The sequence below is a fragment of the Vespa crabro genome, chromosome 2 (genome assembly GCF_910589235.1).
Source record: "Vespa crabro chromosome 2, iyVesCrab1.2, whole genome shotgun sequence".
Taxonomy (NCBI): Eukaryota; Metazoa; Arthropoda; class Insecta; order Hymenoptera; family Vespidae; genus Vespa; species Vespa crabro.
In genome coordinates this window covers 18,899,274-18,910,998 of record NC_060956.1, presented here as the reverse complement: position 1 = coordinate 18,910,998, position 11,725 = coordinate 18,899,274, and the positions used below count along the sequence as shown (strand labels likewise).

The 11,725-nt window shown below is 36.9% G+C and overlaps 1 protein-coding gene across 3 annotated transcripts in view; it reads right to left on the bottom strand.

The window, feature by feature from the left end:
• The window catches only part of LOC124421652, a 255,894-nt gene extending 247,114 nt beyond the window's left edge, over nucleotides 1–8,780 (bottom strand). For 2 of the 3 annotated variants that reach the window (XM_046957082.1, XM_046957081.1), the window contains exons 1-2: nucleotides 8,175–8,780; nucleotides 6,948–7,585 (exon numbers count right to left, since the gene is read on the bottom strand). The gene's annotated coding sequence lies outside the window, so the exon portion shown is untranslated. The remainder of the gene's footprint in view (nucleotides 1–6,947; nucleotides 7,586–8,174) is intronic. The other variant, XM_046957083.1, reaches the window with a different exon arrangement.
• Between the last annotated feature and the right edge of the window lie 2,945 nt (nucleotides 8,781–11,725).

The window sequence follows — 11,725 nt, the reverse complement described above, 5'->3', positions numbered from 1 at the left end:
TTTACCGCACTTTGATTAAATACTAAATATAATATAATATACATATATATATATTATATTATATATATTATAATCTTTTAGTTCTGATAGTCTTTAATATTTTTGCATTAAAATATTAAATACGATCTATTTAAACATTGATCTATATTAATTCTAAATTACAATAAACGTTATTAATAAAAATATTAAAACAAAATATTAATAATTAATGTTAATCATAGCTTAAAAAATTGTTAAAATTTCAAACCAAAATATGTTAACATCGATTGTACCAAGATCTATTATTCGAATCCATTCAAAGATATCACGTATTCTGCTCGCATTAGATCCTTTTAATATTCTAATAGTATAATAAATTCGAAATCTCTCATGAAAGATCGATCGTAACTATCTTCATTTACGTATTGTTCCTGTATACGCATTGATGACCTATATACGATTGACGAAATTACACATTACAGAGCAAACAAAACATATAAAGATTAACTCGTCGAAATATAAATACATAGTTACACCAAGATCAAAAACAACTGTTACATATATACACTACAAATGCACATACGCATACGCACATTACCGATATTATCAAAACGTCATTTTATCAATTGTCATATTGACAAAAGAGAATTTCTAACTTTTACGAGTAAAATGCTCTAATGTTATCAAATGCTGTCTACCGTTACAATAATTATATTCGTTTTATAAAAGCATCCAATTGGCCTGTCCAAAGGCACCAGCTGAAATGTTGACAGGCCAATTCACTCGAATTATACGTTCGATTAATGTTTATATTTCAAAAAAATATTTTTACATTATTACGATTATATTAACGTACAATATAATAAAAGGATTTTACATCGAAATGAAAGCCGATAAAATGGCTTAGTTCAAATAAGTTTATAACGTTAGAAAGTTAATCGAAAAACAATTACGTTTGTATGCTCGATAAGTAAGTAAAAAAAAAAAAAAAAAAAGAAATTATGACATCGTCAATTGTATCGACATGCTTAAATCGACGTTTTACGTTATCGTTAAAGAGGGATTTTTAATTAAGAACCGGTAGTACCATCGGAATTGATGAAGAGAAAAATAAGATAATGTTGGAAAGGGCAAAGAGAATAGAGAAGGAATGAATGATTTCTGACAAGTGTAAGTACCGATAAAAGGGCCCTGCTACATTGTGTCCAACGAGAGATTAAAAAAATAAGCCTAATGGCCGATTCACGTAGCAAGGACGTAAAGGGTCTGAGGAAAGTTGGCGCGTGGCTCGAGGGCGCCGATTCTGAAAAGGGCGTCAAGCTGGACCGTAAAACGTTTATTCGACCCTCTTTATTCCTTTACAATGTAGTTTGTTGCGCTCTTCAAAAAGAAAGAAAGAGGGGGAAGAGAGAGAGAGAGAGAGAGAGAGAGAGAGAGAGAGAGAAAGAGAGAGAGAGAGGACCCGGTCTCTTCTTTCGAATAGCTACAAAATTCGTTCCCTGCGAAGTTTCTCTTTGACGGACACACACAATACGTTAACGATCGAAATTCGAAGGTCAATTGTGAAAGAATCGGATGAGATTTTCTTTCTTTTTTTTTTTTTTTTTTTTTTAAGGGATACATTTACAATTCTTTCTACGGATAATGATTCGAATGAAATGAAACGAGAAAAAGAGGGATGGGGGAAAGAAAAAGTCTATTATAAAATTAGGATAGACAGTAATTTTCAATTTACAAAGTCGTACGATCGAATTACATAACTGGAATTTTTGTAAAGTGAAAAACGGACATCGAGATTAGAATCTTTCCGGAGAGCAGTTTGAACGTAACGAGTGGCGTTCGAGAGGGAAAAGTCTCTGACAGATTTAAAGGTTTCGTGGGACTAAACGAAGGAAAGAAGGAAGAAAAGAAGAAAAATAAAATAAAAGAATAGAAAAGAAAAGAAAAGAGAAAAGGATGAGTGGAGGGAAAGAAAGGATTTTTGAGAGAGAGAGAGAGAGAGAGAGAGAGAGAGAGAGAGAGAGAGAGGAGAGTTTGTGAGTGAGTGAATCGAGTAGAAACGTTTACGAAATTGGAAGCTGCGACGCGAGTTCACGGAAGTAGAGATAGGAGAGTTTCGAGAGGCAGATAGCAGAGAGAAATTCCACGAAGCGTGGACGGGATAAGTTATCCTCGCGTTTCAGGATACGCGTCGACATTATTTCGTATCTTGCAGGACACTTCGGCCAATGAGGATGTCCTGCCCGTTACGCTACCGGAATTCATAACGAGGTCTTATCTCTCTTTCTCTCCCTCTCTCTCCCTCTCTCTCTCTCTCTCTTTCTGCCTCTTCGTCTCTTTCACGATTTATACTTCTTTTCATTCCTCTATATCTTTTCACTCCCTCCCTCCCACGCTTCCTTCCTTCCTTCCTTCCTTCCTTCCTTCCTTCCTTCCTTCCTTCTTTCCTTCCTTCCTTCCTTCCATCACACTCTGCTACTTCATCTTGCCTCCCTCTTCCCACCTACTCTTTCTCTCTCATGTTCGCACACACGGTCAGGTAATATCACGCGATTCTTTCTTGGAATGGAGCCCGGCTCTTAGTCTTCTCTTCACGGTTGTCGACTTCTACTTTTTAAAACTTCTATGGTATATCCACGAACTGGACACATTTGCAATTTCAAAAGTCTAATCTCCCGAAATATTTTTCAGAATCTAAAAATATCTCTTTTATCGATATTATCGCCTTTTGTCTCTGTATGATATTAATTATTGATATTTCGAATGAATCAAAATATTACCAATCGATAAATATTTGATAAATAATAATCTTTTACCGATTAATTAAAAATATTACATTCGAGAGCAAACATATAGAATTCTATATACACATGTTAAACATTTCGACCGGTGTACTTTTGATAGCGCGTAAGGCACGTCGTACTCGCTAATAACAAATCTAGCAGCGGTGATTACACGCTGTGATTTCGCTGAGAATTGGACGAGTGATTAATTCTCGCGGGCAATCCCGTCCTTGCCCCAAAATGTCCCTTTCACCTCTCTCTCTCTCTCTCTCTCTCTCTCTATCTATCTATCTATCTATTTCTCTTTCTCTCTCATACACGTTCCCTATGCGGATTTGTCGGACGAGCCACTCACAGCAAAGATATTTTAATTCCGAAGCGCCGGCGAAGCCGTTTGGAATGGTTATTAATTCGTGCGTCGAGAACGGAGGGTGTGGACAGTATAGGAAGAAGGGGGAGAACGAAAGAGAGAGAGAGAAAGAGAGAGGGAGGATAGCTTTGGAGAAAGAAAAAAGAGAGAGAAAGAGAGAAAGGTAACGTTCGTAAAAACAGCCCCATTGTTATCGCTGTCCCGCGGCTCGTTTCGCAGTGGGCGGCACTCGAATGAAGAGTGAGAGAGAAAGAAGAGAAGTTTCGTGTAAACGCGTCTGCTTGCTCGACACATATACATATACACGATATATGTATATCTGTGTTCAGATTTTACTAATGACAAAAGAGTAGAAGCGAGAACGATTCTTTTACATTGATTAATGCATCTCATGAATGAATGGTACACACCATGGATGATGAGCCACCCACTCACCCCTTGAAACGTTTCTCTTGCTACCCTTCTTCTCTTTCCATGCCGTCTATTCGCTCATCCATCCGTCTTCGTCCCTCTCTTAGCAAAACATTTTCCATCTCCTTTTATCTCTTTCTTCTTCCTTTCTTCTCTTTACTCGACGGTAGCAACTCGTTTCGCAAGGACGGACTCATCTCCGATTTTATGCCTCGTTTGAAGGCTCATCCCTCTTCTCTACCCCTCTATCATCTTCTACCTAACTCTACATCTTCCCTTCTCATTCTCCAGTTGACTCGACGACGATTTCATCCCTTCCTTAATGTACCTACCCAAATTCGGATACCACGTATCCGTGAATTTCTCTATAGAGAGAAACGTTTTATATGCTATTTAAATAAGCTCGCGAACACGTGAACATTATGTTTAAATCTTGCTCTTTCTTAATATTTGGTAGATATAAGTGACAGATATTAAGATGCTCGAAATAAGTCCTTGCCTTCGTTAAAATTCCAAGATATATCTTTCTTTCTCTTTTATTACCTGAACAATGATCTTTATAGTGAGAAAGGTCGGTCGAGATAAGAAAGGAACGTAATTCTCTCGGCATAATTAATTTCTACGATCAACGTCCATGTTCTCTTCATTTACACGTAGACAAAATCTAAACGAAGGATATCTTATGTTTTATCTAATCTGACGAATTCAAAATTTCGTATTACGATGATTATTGTATATAATAGAGTTAATGAAGAAAAAAAAAAAAAAAAAAAAAAAGAAAAAATAAAGCTTTCCCCGATAATAAAATTGAATCACACATTTTTAGATGAACTTTGTATTCGATGAAAATATGTACCTATATAAAAAGACATTGTTAAAACTATACCTAGGGTTACCGATAACGGAAGTCCTTGAAATAAAGTTAACGACAAGAGAAGAACGGCCAAGTCAATATTGTCCTCTTGCACTATAAGACGAGTTAAAGTACACCCTGGGAGCAGCACAGAACGCAAGAGAACTTTCTATATCTCGATGCGTAGTTTCGAACAAAGTTGACAGAATCTAAGTCGAAGTTGCACAGTCCCCCTTCGACGTTTCCTACATCGTAGAAATAAATACGGCCACCGTTGGCCCCGTATCTTCGTATACCACCGTGGCTTCGTATCAAGAGTCGCTGGATAAAGCGAGAAATAGAACCGGGAAGAAAAGACTGCTATAATACATTGACTAATGCCATCTTAAATAATGTCTGGTACATTCAACTCGAGTTTTATTTATTTCGATTAGAAATTTACAAGAGAGGATAAAAAAAAAAAATAAAAAAATTAATAATTTATTATAATATAAACGTGAAAGTGATTAATGCAGTATGAAATATTTGAAAAATTTTCCTAACATCACAATGATCCTTTAATTATTTATTAATATGTAATTATTATTCTTATTATTGATCTAAGTTATATCCATGAAAAAAGAAATATAAATGTCAGATTCGTATCAAAAAGATACCTTTAAAATCCTAAAAGCAATAGATCATATTTTCCTATCCAAGAAGATCGGTGTCATATTTCGAATCATCGTTCGTTCCATCGATCACGTAAATCGATAACACCTTTAAAGACATTTTTCTACTGGAACCAATTTCCTTTCCGACGAAACAGATTTGCGATAAGAAAATCTGATCCGATTTATCTACATTCGTCCGTGCTTCACTTCTGACTAGATATTTTCAAAGTTTCCTTTCTTGTTTTCTTATTCTGTTTCTATAACTTTTAACAAAACTCTCTCTCTCTCTCTCTCTCTCTCTCTCTCTCTCTCTCTCTCTCTCTCTCTCTTACTCGTCGAGAATCGTTTAATCTTATCTATCGATATTCAAAAGAATATATAAATTGGATTAACCTACCCAATATGTATGTAAAGGCCACCAACAATATACTACGTGTTTGTTTATTAATGAGGCAGTAAATCTTCGTCGAATTAATTTGAAAGAAAGAGAGAGAGAAAATAAAAAGAAAGAAAGAAAAGTAAGTATAGTAAGACTAGTATAGACGCCCGCATGTGTCGACCTAGACGTTCCTTTTTTACTTCGGCTATTCAACGCGTATGATATACAACAAACGTATCGTTTATGTCTCGTATTAACGCTCTTTATGAACTAATAATTCTTAATAAGTCGCTTCGCTATCTATAACGTTCTCCATTTAAATCTTTGAAAATAAACACGAGGTTAATTTGAACCTTCTTATATTTTCATTTTCATTCATACGAAGAAACATGAATATGTGAATTATTTTCGATTTAAAGTCATATTTTCAAAACATCGAATGAAATGGTTAATGCGTGGAAAGAAGTTTTTATGATTACTCGAAAGTAAATGAACGGATCCATTAAAAGCATTATGCAATTGATACGATTTCAATGGAAACGTTTTTCCTCTTTCCGGATGTTATAAAAATAAGGAGAGTGTAGTGATATGCTTCGACTGTCGATATAACCAACAACGAGGTATCGAGCTTCAACAAGACGGAAATGGTCTTTCTATTCCTTCCTTCGTATTTCCTTATCGCGACGCAATACATTCTTACATACGTTGATTTCTGAGAATCGAATTCCGAAGGTACCGCTTTTTATTCTCGATACCCTTTCCCCGTCCCTTTTATGTCTCGATATTTTTACTTTTACGATAGTACAGAGTTCCGGGAGAACGCAAAGAAAATCAAATCTAATGTCCGCCGATGCTCTCGAAGTAGTCGTAAAGTTTCTGAAAGCTTTTGCGATAAAAGTAAGAAAATCTGCCGATTAACCTTCCTTTTTTTTTTCTCAGGGATACGACATTGAAAATTTCGTTACCAGAAATAGGTAGATATATTCAACGTAATCGATACAAATGGTATTGCGATGATAGAAATTAATTGAAGATAAGTCACATAGTTATTCGAAAACTCTGCTCGATGAACGTTCCGCTTCTTTTTCTTGTTTTTCTTTTCCTTTTTTTTTTTTTTTTTTTTTTTTTTTTTTTTTTTTTTAAAGACCATTGATACCTTGCCAAGATAACAGAGACCCGATCAAATTTTCCTATTATATACTTAAAATGAAATGTCAAGTTCGATTGTAGGACTATTTACAATGTTTACAAATTAAAAATATTTTGTTATTGAATCTTCTTATACACGTAAACATAACACATGTTAGATAAATTTATACATTTTCGAATAAATTATTCCTTTATGTATACTCTTATCGGCAATTTTAATTGTTGATAATATACTGTCTCTGTCAGAGAAAAAGAAAAAAAAAAAAAAAGAAAAAAAAAGAAAAAGAAAAAAAGAAGAAAAAATAAGTGGAGAAAAAATTAAGACAAGAGACGAAGAGACAGAAAAACGAAAGAATTTCAAAGTACTTACTTTTCCAAGTAGAACGCAGATTTCAATAAAGAAGTAGTCTTGATGTCTCTTAAACGAAGAAATAAAGCCAGAGCCTCTTTTTCTCTTTTCTCAACAGGACGAAGGAAGAGAAAGCAAGCACGATCGTCGTAAAAAAAAAAAAAACACGAAGCACAGTAAATATCCTTTATAAGGTCACGTGACACACAGTAGAAACTAACCGGAACCACGAATCTCTATATTTCTATTTCCTTCCTCAGCCTTTCTCTATCTCTTTTTCCTCTCTTTCCTCTCTTTCACCCCTTTATACATTCGCCCGAACTTCGTTTTCCTTCGTCGCCCTTCGTAGTCGCTCGAACAAAAAAACCTTCGACACTTTCAGTCGTTTCTCCTTCTCTTTCTCACTCTTTCTCTCTCATCTCTCTCTCTCTCTCTCTCTCTCCCTCTTTTTTTCTCTTTCTCTCTTTATCTCTCTCTCTCTCTCTCTCTCTCTCTCTTTCTCTCACGGTAATAACTCTTCAACCTTTATTATTTTCATCATCCTTTCTTCAATTCTTGAAATTATACTTGGAACCCGTCGTACTCGTCGTCGTCTTTCACGATATAATAATAAATCGTAAAAAATCAAAGATGGACGTCGTAGTTGAATATCCGTCGCACTGTCAAAAAAATTAAAGAGGGAAAATAAGACATTAGATTTCTGACATCTTCGAAAGAAGGATTTGTGTATGAAAGATATAAAAGGAAGAAATGAAAGAAAAAAAAAAAAAAAAGAGAAGTAAAGAAAGGAAAAGAGATAGGGAAAATATATAGAAAGAGGAAAGTAAATTGTGCAAAAGAGAGAAAAACGGACAAGGAGAGAAGGAGGGTATAAAGAGAGATGGATGTATAATATACGCGGGGAAACGAGCGAGGCGACAGTCGCGTGGTATCGATTCGTGGTCGTGGAAAGCCGGCGGAGGCAGCCAAGAGAGCGAGAACGAGAGCGAGAAAGAGAAAGAAAGAGAGAGAGAGAGAGAGAGAGAGAGAGAGATAGCTTTTTCTTCGTTTTCCCTCCCCCTTCTCGAGCAACGATCTTTTATCTTTGTCTCTCTCTCTCTCTCTCTCTCTCTCTCTCTCTCTCTCTTTCTCTCCTTTATCTATCTCTCTTTCTGTCTCACACACGCATACACATTCACTCACCCATACACACACGCACTCGCGCGCGTACATACACACACGCAAACACACATACACACACACACACACCTTAAAACTTCTTCGTCCCTCGATGCACCTTTTCTCTCTCGAGCAACCTACTCTCGCTCGTCCGTTCTGTTACTGGTCTGTTCTATCACACTCCGAATACGAAATTTTCTTTCTCCCTTTTTCTTCCCTCAAAAAAATTCGAGTCCTCTTAAATATTATTATATCCTTTGAGATAAACGAGAGGAGAAAAAGTCACGCGAGTCGTTTGGCGCGTCCCGCGAGGGATGTAAACGATAATGTAAACGAACGACGACGATGACCTTTGTTGTTTTTTCTTTCTTCTCGTCGACTTGTTGGGGGAGGGGGGGGGGGGAGGCGAGAAAAAAAAAAAAAGAGAAAAAATCTCTGCGATCGTTTTCAAGGAAAACGTGGACGACGAGAATCGTTCGTTCGATTGTCCTATAACGAGGATTGTTATATTATTTGAAGACGAGAGCAACGTGCGCGAACAACACCGGTGCGTCCTTGCGTGCGTACGTGCCGGCGGCGAAAAAGCGACAGACACATCTCCCACGGACGTCCGGGTCGGACTGAGCGCTCGAATCGCGCCGAAGAAGCACGGAGCTGTCCGAGCTACCGGTTACCCCCACCGTCGCACCCTCTCGCGCCGCCGCTACGCTCTCTCCACCGCGCCAAGCTGAAACACGCTTCGGCTCGCTTCCACCACCCTACTAACCGTACTTTCCTCTTTCTCTCTATCTCTATCCTTACTCTCTCTCTCTCTCTCTCTCTCTCTCTCTCACCCTTTCCTTCCTTTTACCCCTTACTTCCATCCCTCAAACACCAGCAACCCTACCACCACTAGCATCCTCGTCTACGCCTCGACATCTACTTGGTATCTGCTTCTCTTGCTACCCTTCGTGCCGATCGCCTCTTCTTCACCCTCTCGCCCTCATCCCTCCCCCTACTCTCTCTCTCTCTCTCTCTTTCTCTCTCTAAACCACCCCCAAAACGCCAGTCGGCCGAGGATTTAAGGCCCGTTCTCTCTCTACGCGGTGTTGCCAATTTAGCGGGAACGCCGCTCTTGACAGTGGATCAATCTTTTCGTTGATTTCGTTTTCCTGCAACACCTCTTCCACTTTTTCCATTGGTCTTTAAATAAATGCAAACTTCGATGCTACCGTAATATTTTTCAGATAATCTTTCTTTTCTTTTAGTTAGAGAAGAAGATTTGTTTCTTCGCTGGCAGCCTAGTTTTTAATAGAAGGATCTAAGCAGCACGTGCACAAACACGACAACGATGATGATGACGATGATAACGATGATCTATTCAACGCATACACATAAGTAGAGGAGAATATATTTTCTAATAATATTATTTTATAGATATATTATATCAGTTTTTACGTTTTTAATCTTCTTCATTTCGACTATACATTTTTGACTCTCAATTGGACTATCATCGAATGGTAATAATTTTGATAAAAAAAAAAAAAAAAAATAAAAACAAAAAAAAATAAAAAAAAATAAAAAAAATAAAAAAAAAAAAATAGTCGATTTGGTAAAGAATACAAATTATTCATGTAAATTATTTAACGAAAGAAAATCGACGCCTCGTTATTTTCATTGCTCTCGAATGGCTCGACAATACGTGTTCTCTATAAAATACCCGCACGAATCGAACATCGAAGATATTCTAACAACGAGCTCGCGTTTCATCGTAGCAAGCAGGTAAACGTGTCGGGTTTTAAAAACCACGAGCGATTTGATGCATCGCAAAGCTCGTGCAAAGCTATACTTTAAATACGTACCGATCGATTTTCAACGTTATTTGTAATTTATACAGTGGCGCGCGGATTTCCAAGTATCAGCGTTTCGCTGTCGAAATCCGTTCTCACGTTTAGAGTTTTAACTTGTAATTAATTGTACGATACATTACGTGGCATAATATATGTAATTTGTAATGCACACATTCGTAATGGGTAACACGATATCGTTCCCTGTTCAAGCGTTCGGGATGACTGTCGATTACTCGATTTATTTCGACGTAGGAGGATACTCAAACGGTTCGCGGAGGAAAGAGCGAATTGCGTATATCGTAACGAACTGATTTACAACGCGGAAAACGATAAATATTTAACTGCATGAAATACAGGAGCTCGAGTGTAACATATAAAATGCGCGTATCACCATAAGATGAATTTTTCTATTGAATCGTTCAACAGTTATTTTTATCGAACATTCCAAACTCTAACGATCCTATTTTTTAACCAATTTTTTTGTTATATCCAAGCTGTTTAATTTAATTGTAAATTCGAGTATAATACATACGTACGTATATTCGTTGCATCGACGAGGCAAGGGCCACTAATTTTGACTGGAAGAATCCATTGTAATAACAAAAAAAAAAAAAAAAAAAAAAAAAAAAAAAGAACAAGAGAGAAAAAAAGAAAATAAAAAAGAAAAAAAAAGCAACAGGAAAAAAGCGACGTGAAAAATAAACTCTCGGTGTCGTAATTCCGTTCGTGGATGAGAATAAAACTGGACGAATCGAGAGGAAACGAATGAATCAATACCGTACCTACTATCGCGAAAAGCGACGTGATTTGAAAGGAGGCCCGAAGGTTCTTCGCAAAGCTCGTCTGGATCACAAAAGAAGTACGAGTTTTTCTTTAGAAGAAGGAGAAGAAGAAAGAGAAAAAGAAGAAGAAGAAGAAGAGGAGGAGGAGGAGGAAGAAGAAAAAAGAGAAGAAGAAGAAAAGGCAAAAAAGAAAAAAGAGAAAGATAAAAGGAAACAGAGAAATGAAGAAGAGAGAAAAGGGTGTACGACTGCCGACACGAACCATTTCGAGTTATTTCATCAACGGCCACCTTTATCGGTCGTAGAATCGGTGTATCTTCCTTGGGGCTGATCCTATCATCGATTCATCCGAAGTGGGTTAACTAGCTTGAGAGTGACGTAAAAATGGATTAATGCGTGTCGACGTTGAAAGGAATGTCTCTCATTAGAGTAATGTGAAAATTATTAAAGACTCCCGCGAGTTTGAAGGGATGATAATTTGTGCTCGAGATGGAGATTTAAAGATATCTGTATCTACAAAAGAAAAGAAAAAGAAAAAGAGGGAAAAAAAAAAGACTAGAATTCCCAAATCGATGTCAACGTCAATGATCCGTCAACGTTTTCATTATTAATTGTTCGCTCGGGACAAAGTCGAATCGAATAGTATGGCACAGGCACACAGACATACTTATATGTGTGTATCTGTGTATATATATATAGATATATATATAGATGTATATATATATATATATATCATCGTAGCGACCTTCTTTCATTTTACCTCGAAGCATCTGCCACGAATCGCAAAATTATAGTCCATTCTCGGCATACCTTCTCGCTAGATATCTATACCAACGTGAGATTCGCTTTTCTACGGTAACTTTTCTTGCTCTCTCGTTTCTCGTTCAGACGCTTTTTGATAGTTCTCCCTGAGAAGAAATAACTTAGATATTATTGGTCGATCCTTGACGTTCTAAGAGTTACCGCAAAATACCGATGACATGTCTCGTTATTAGGATTTTTATTTCCTTTCCATCATTTTATTACCTAT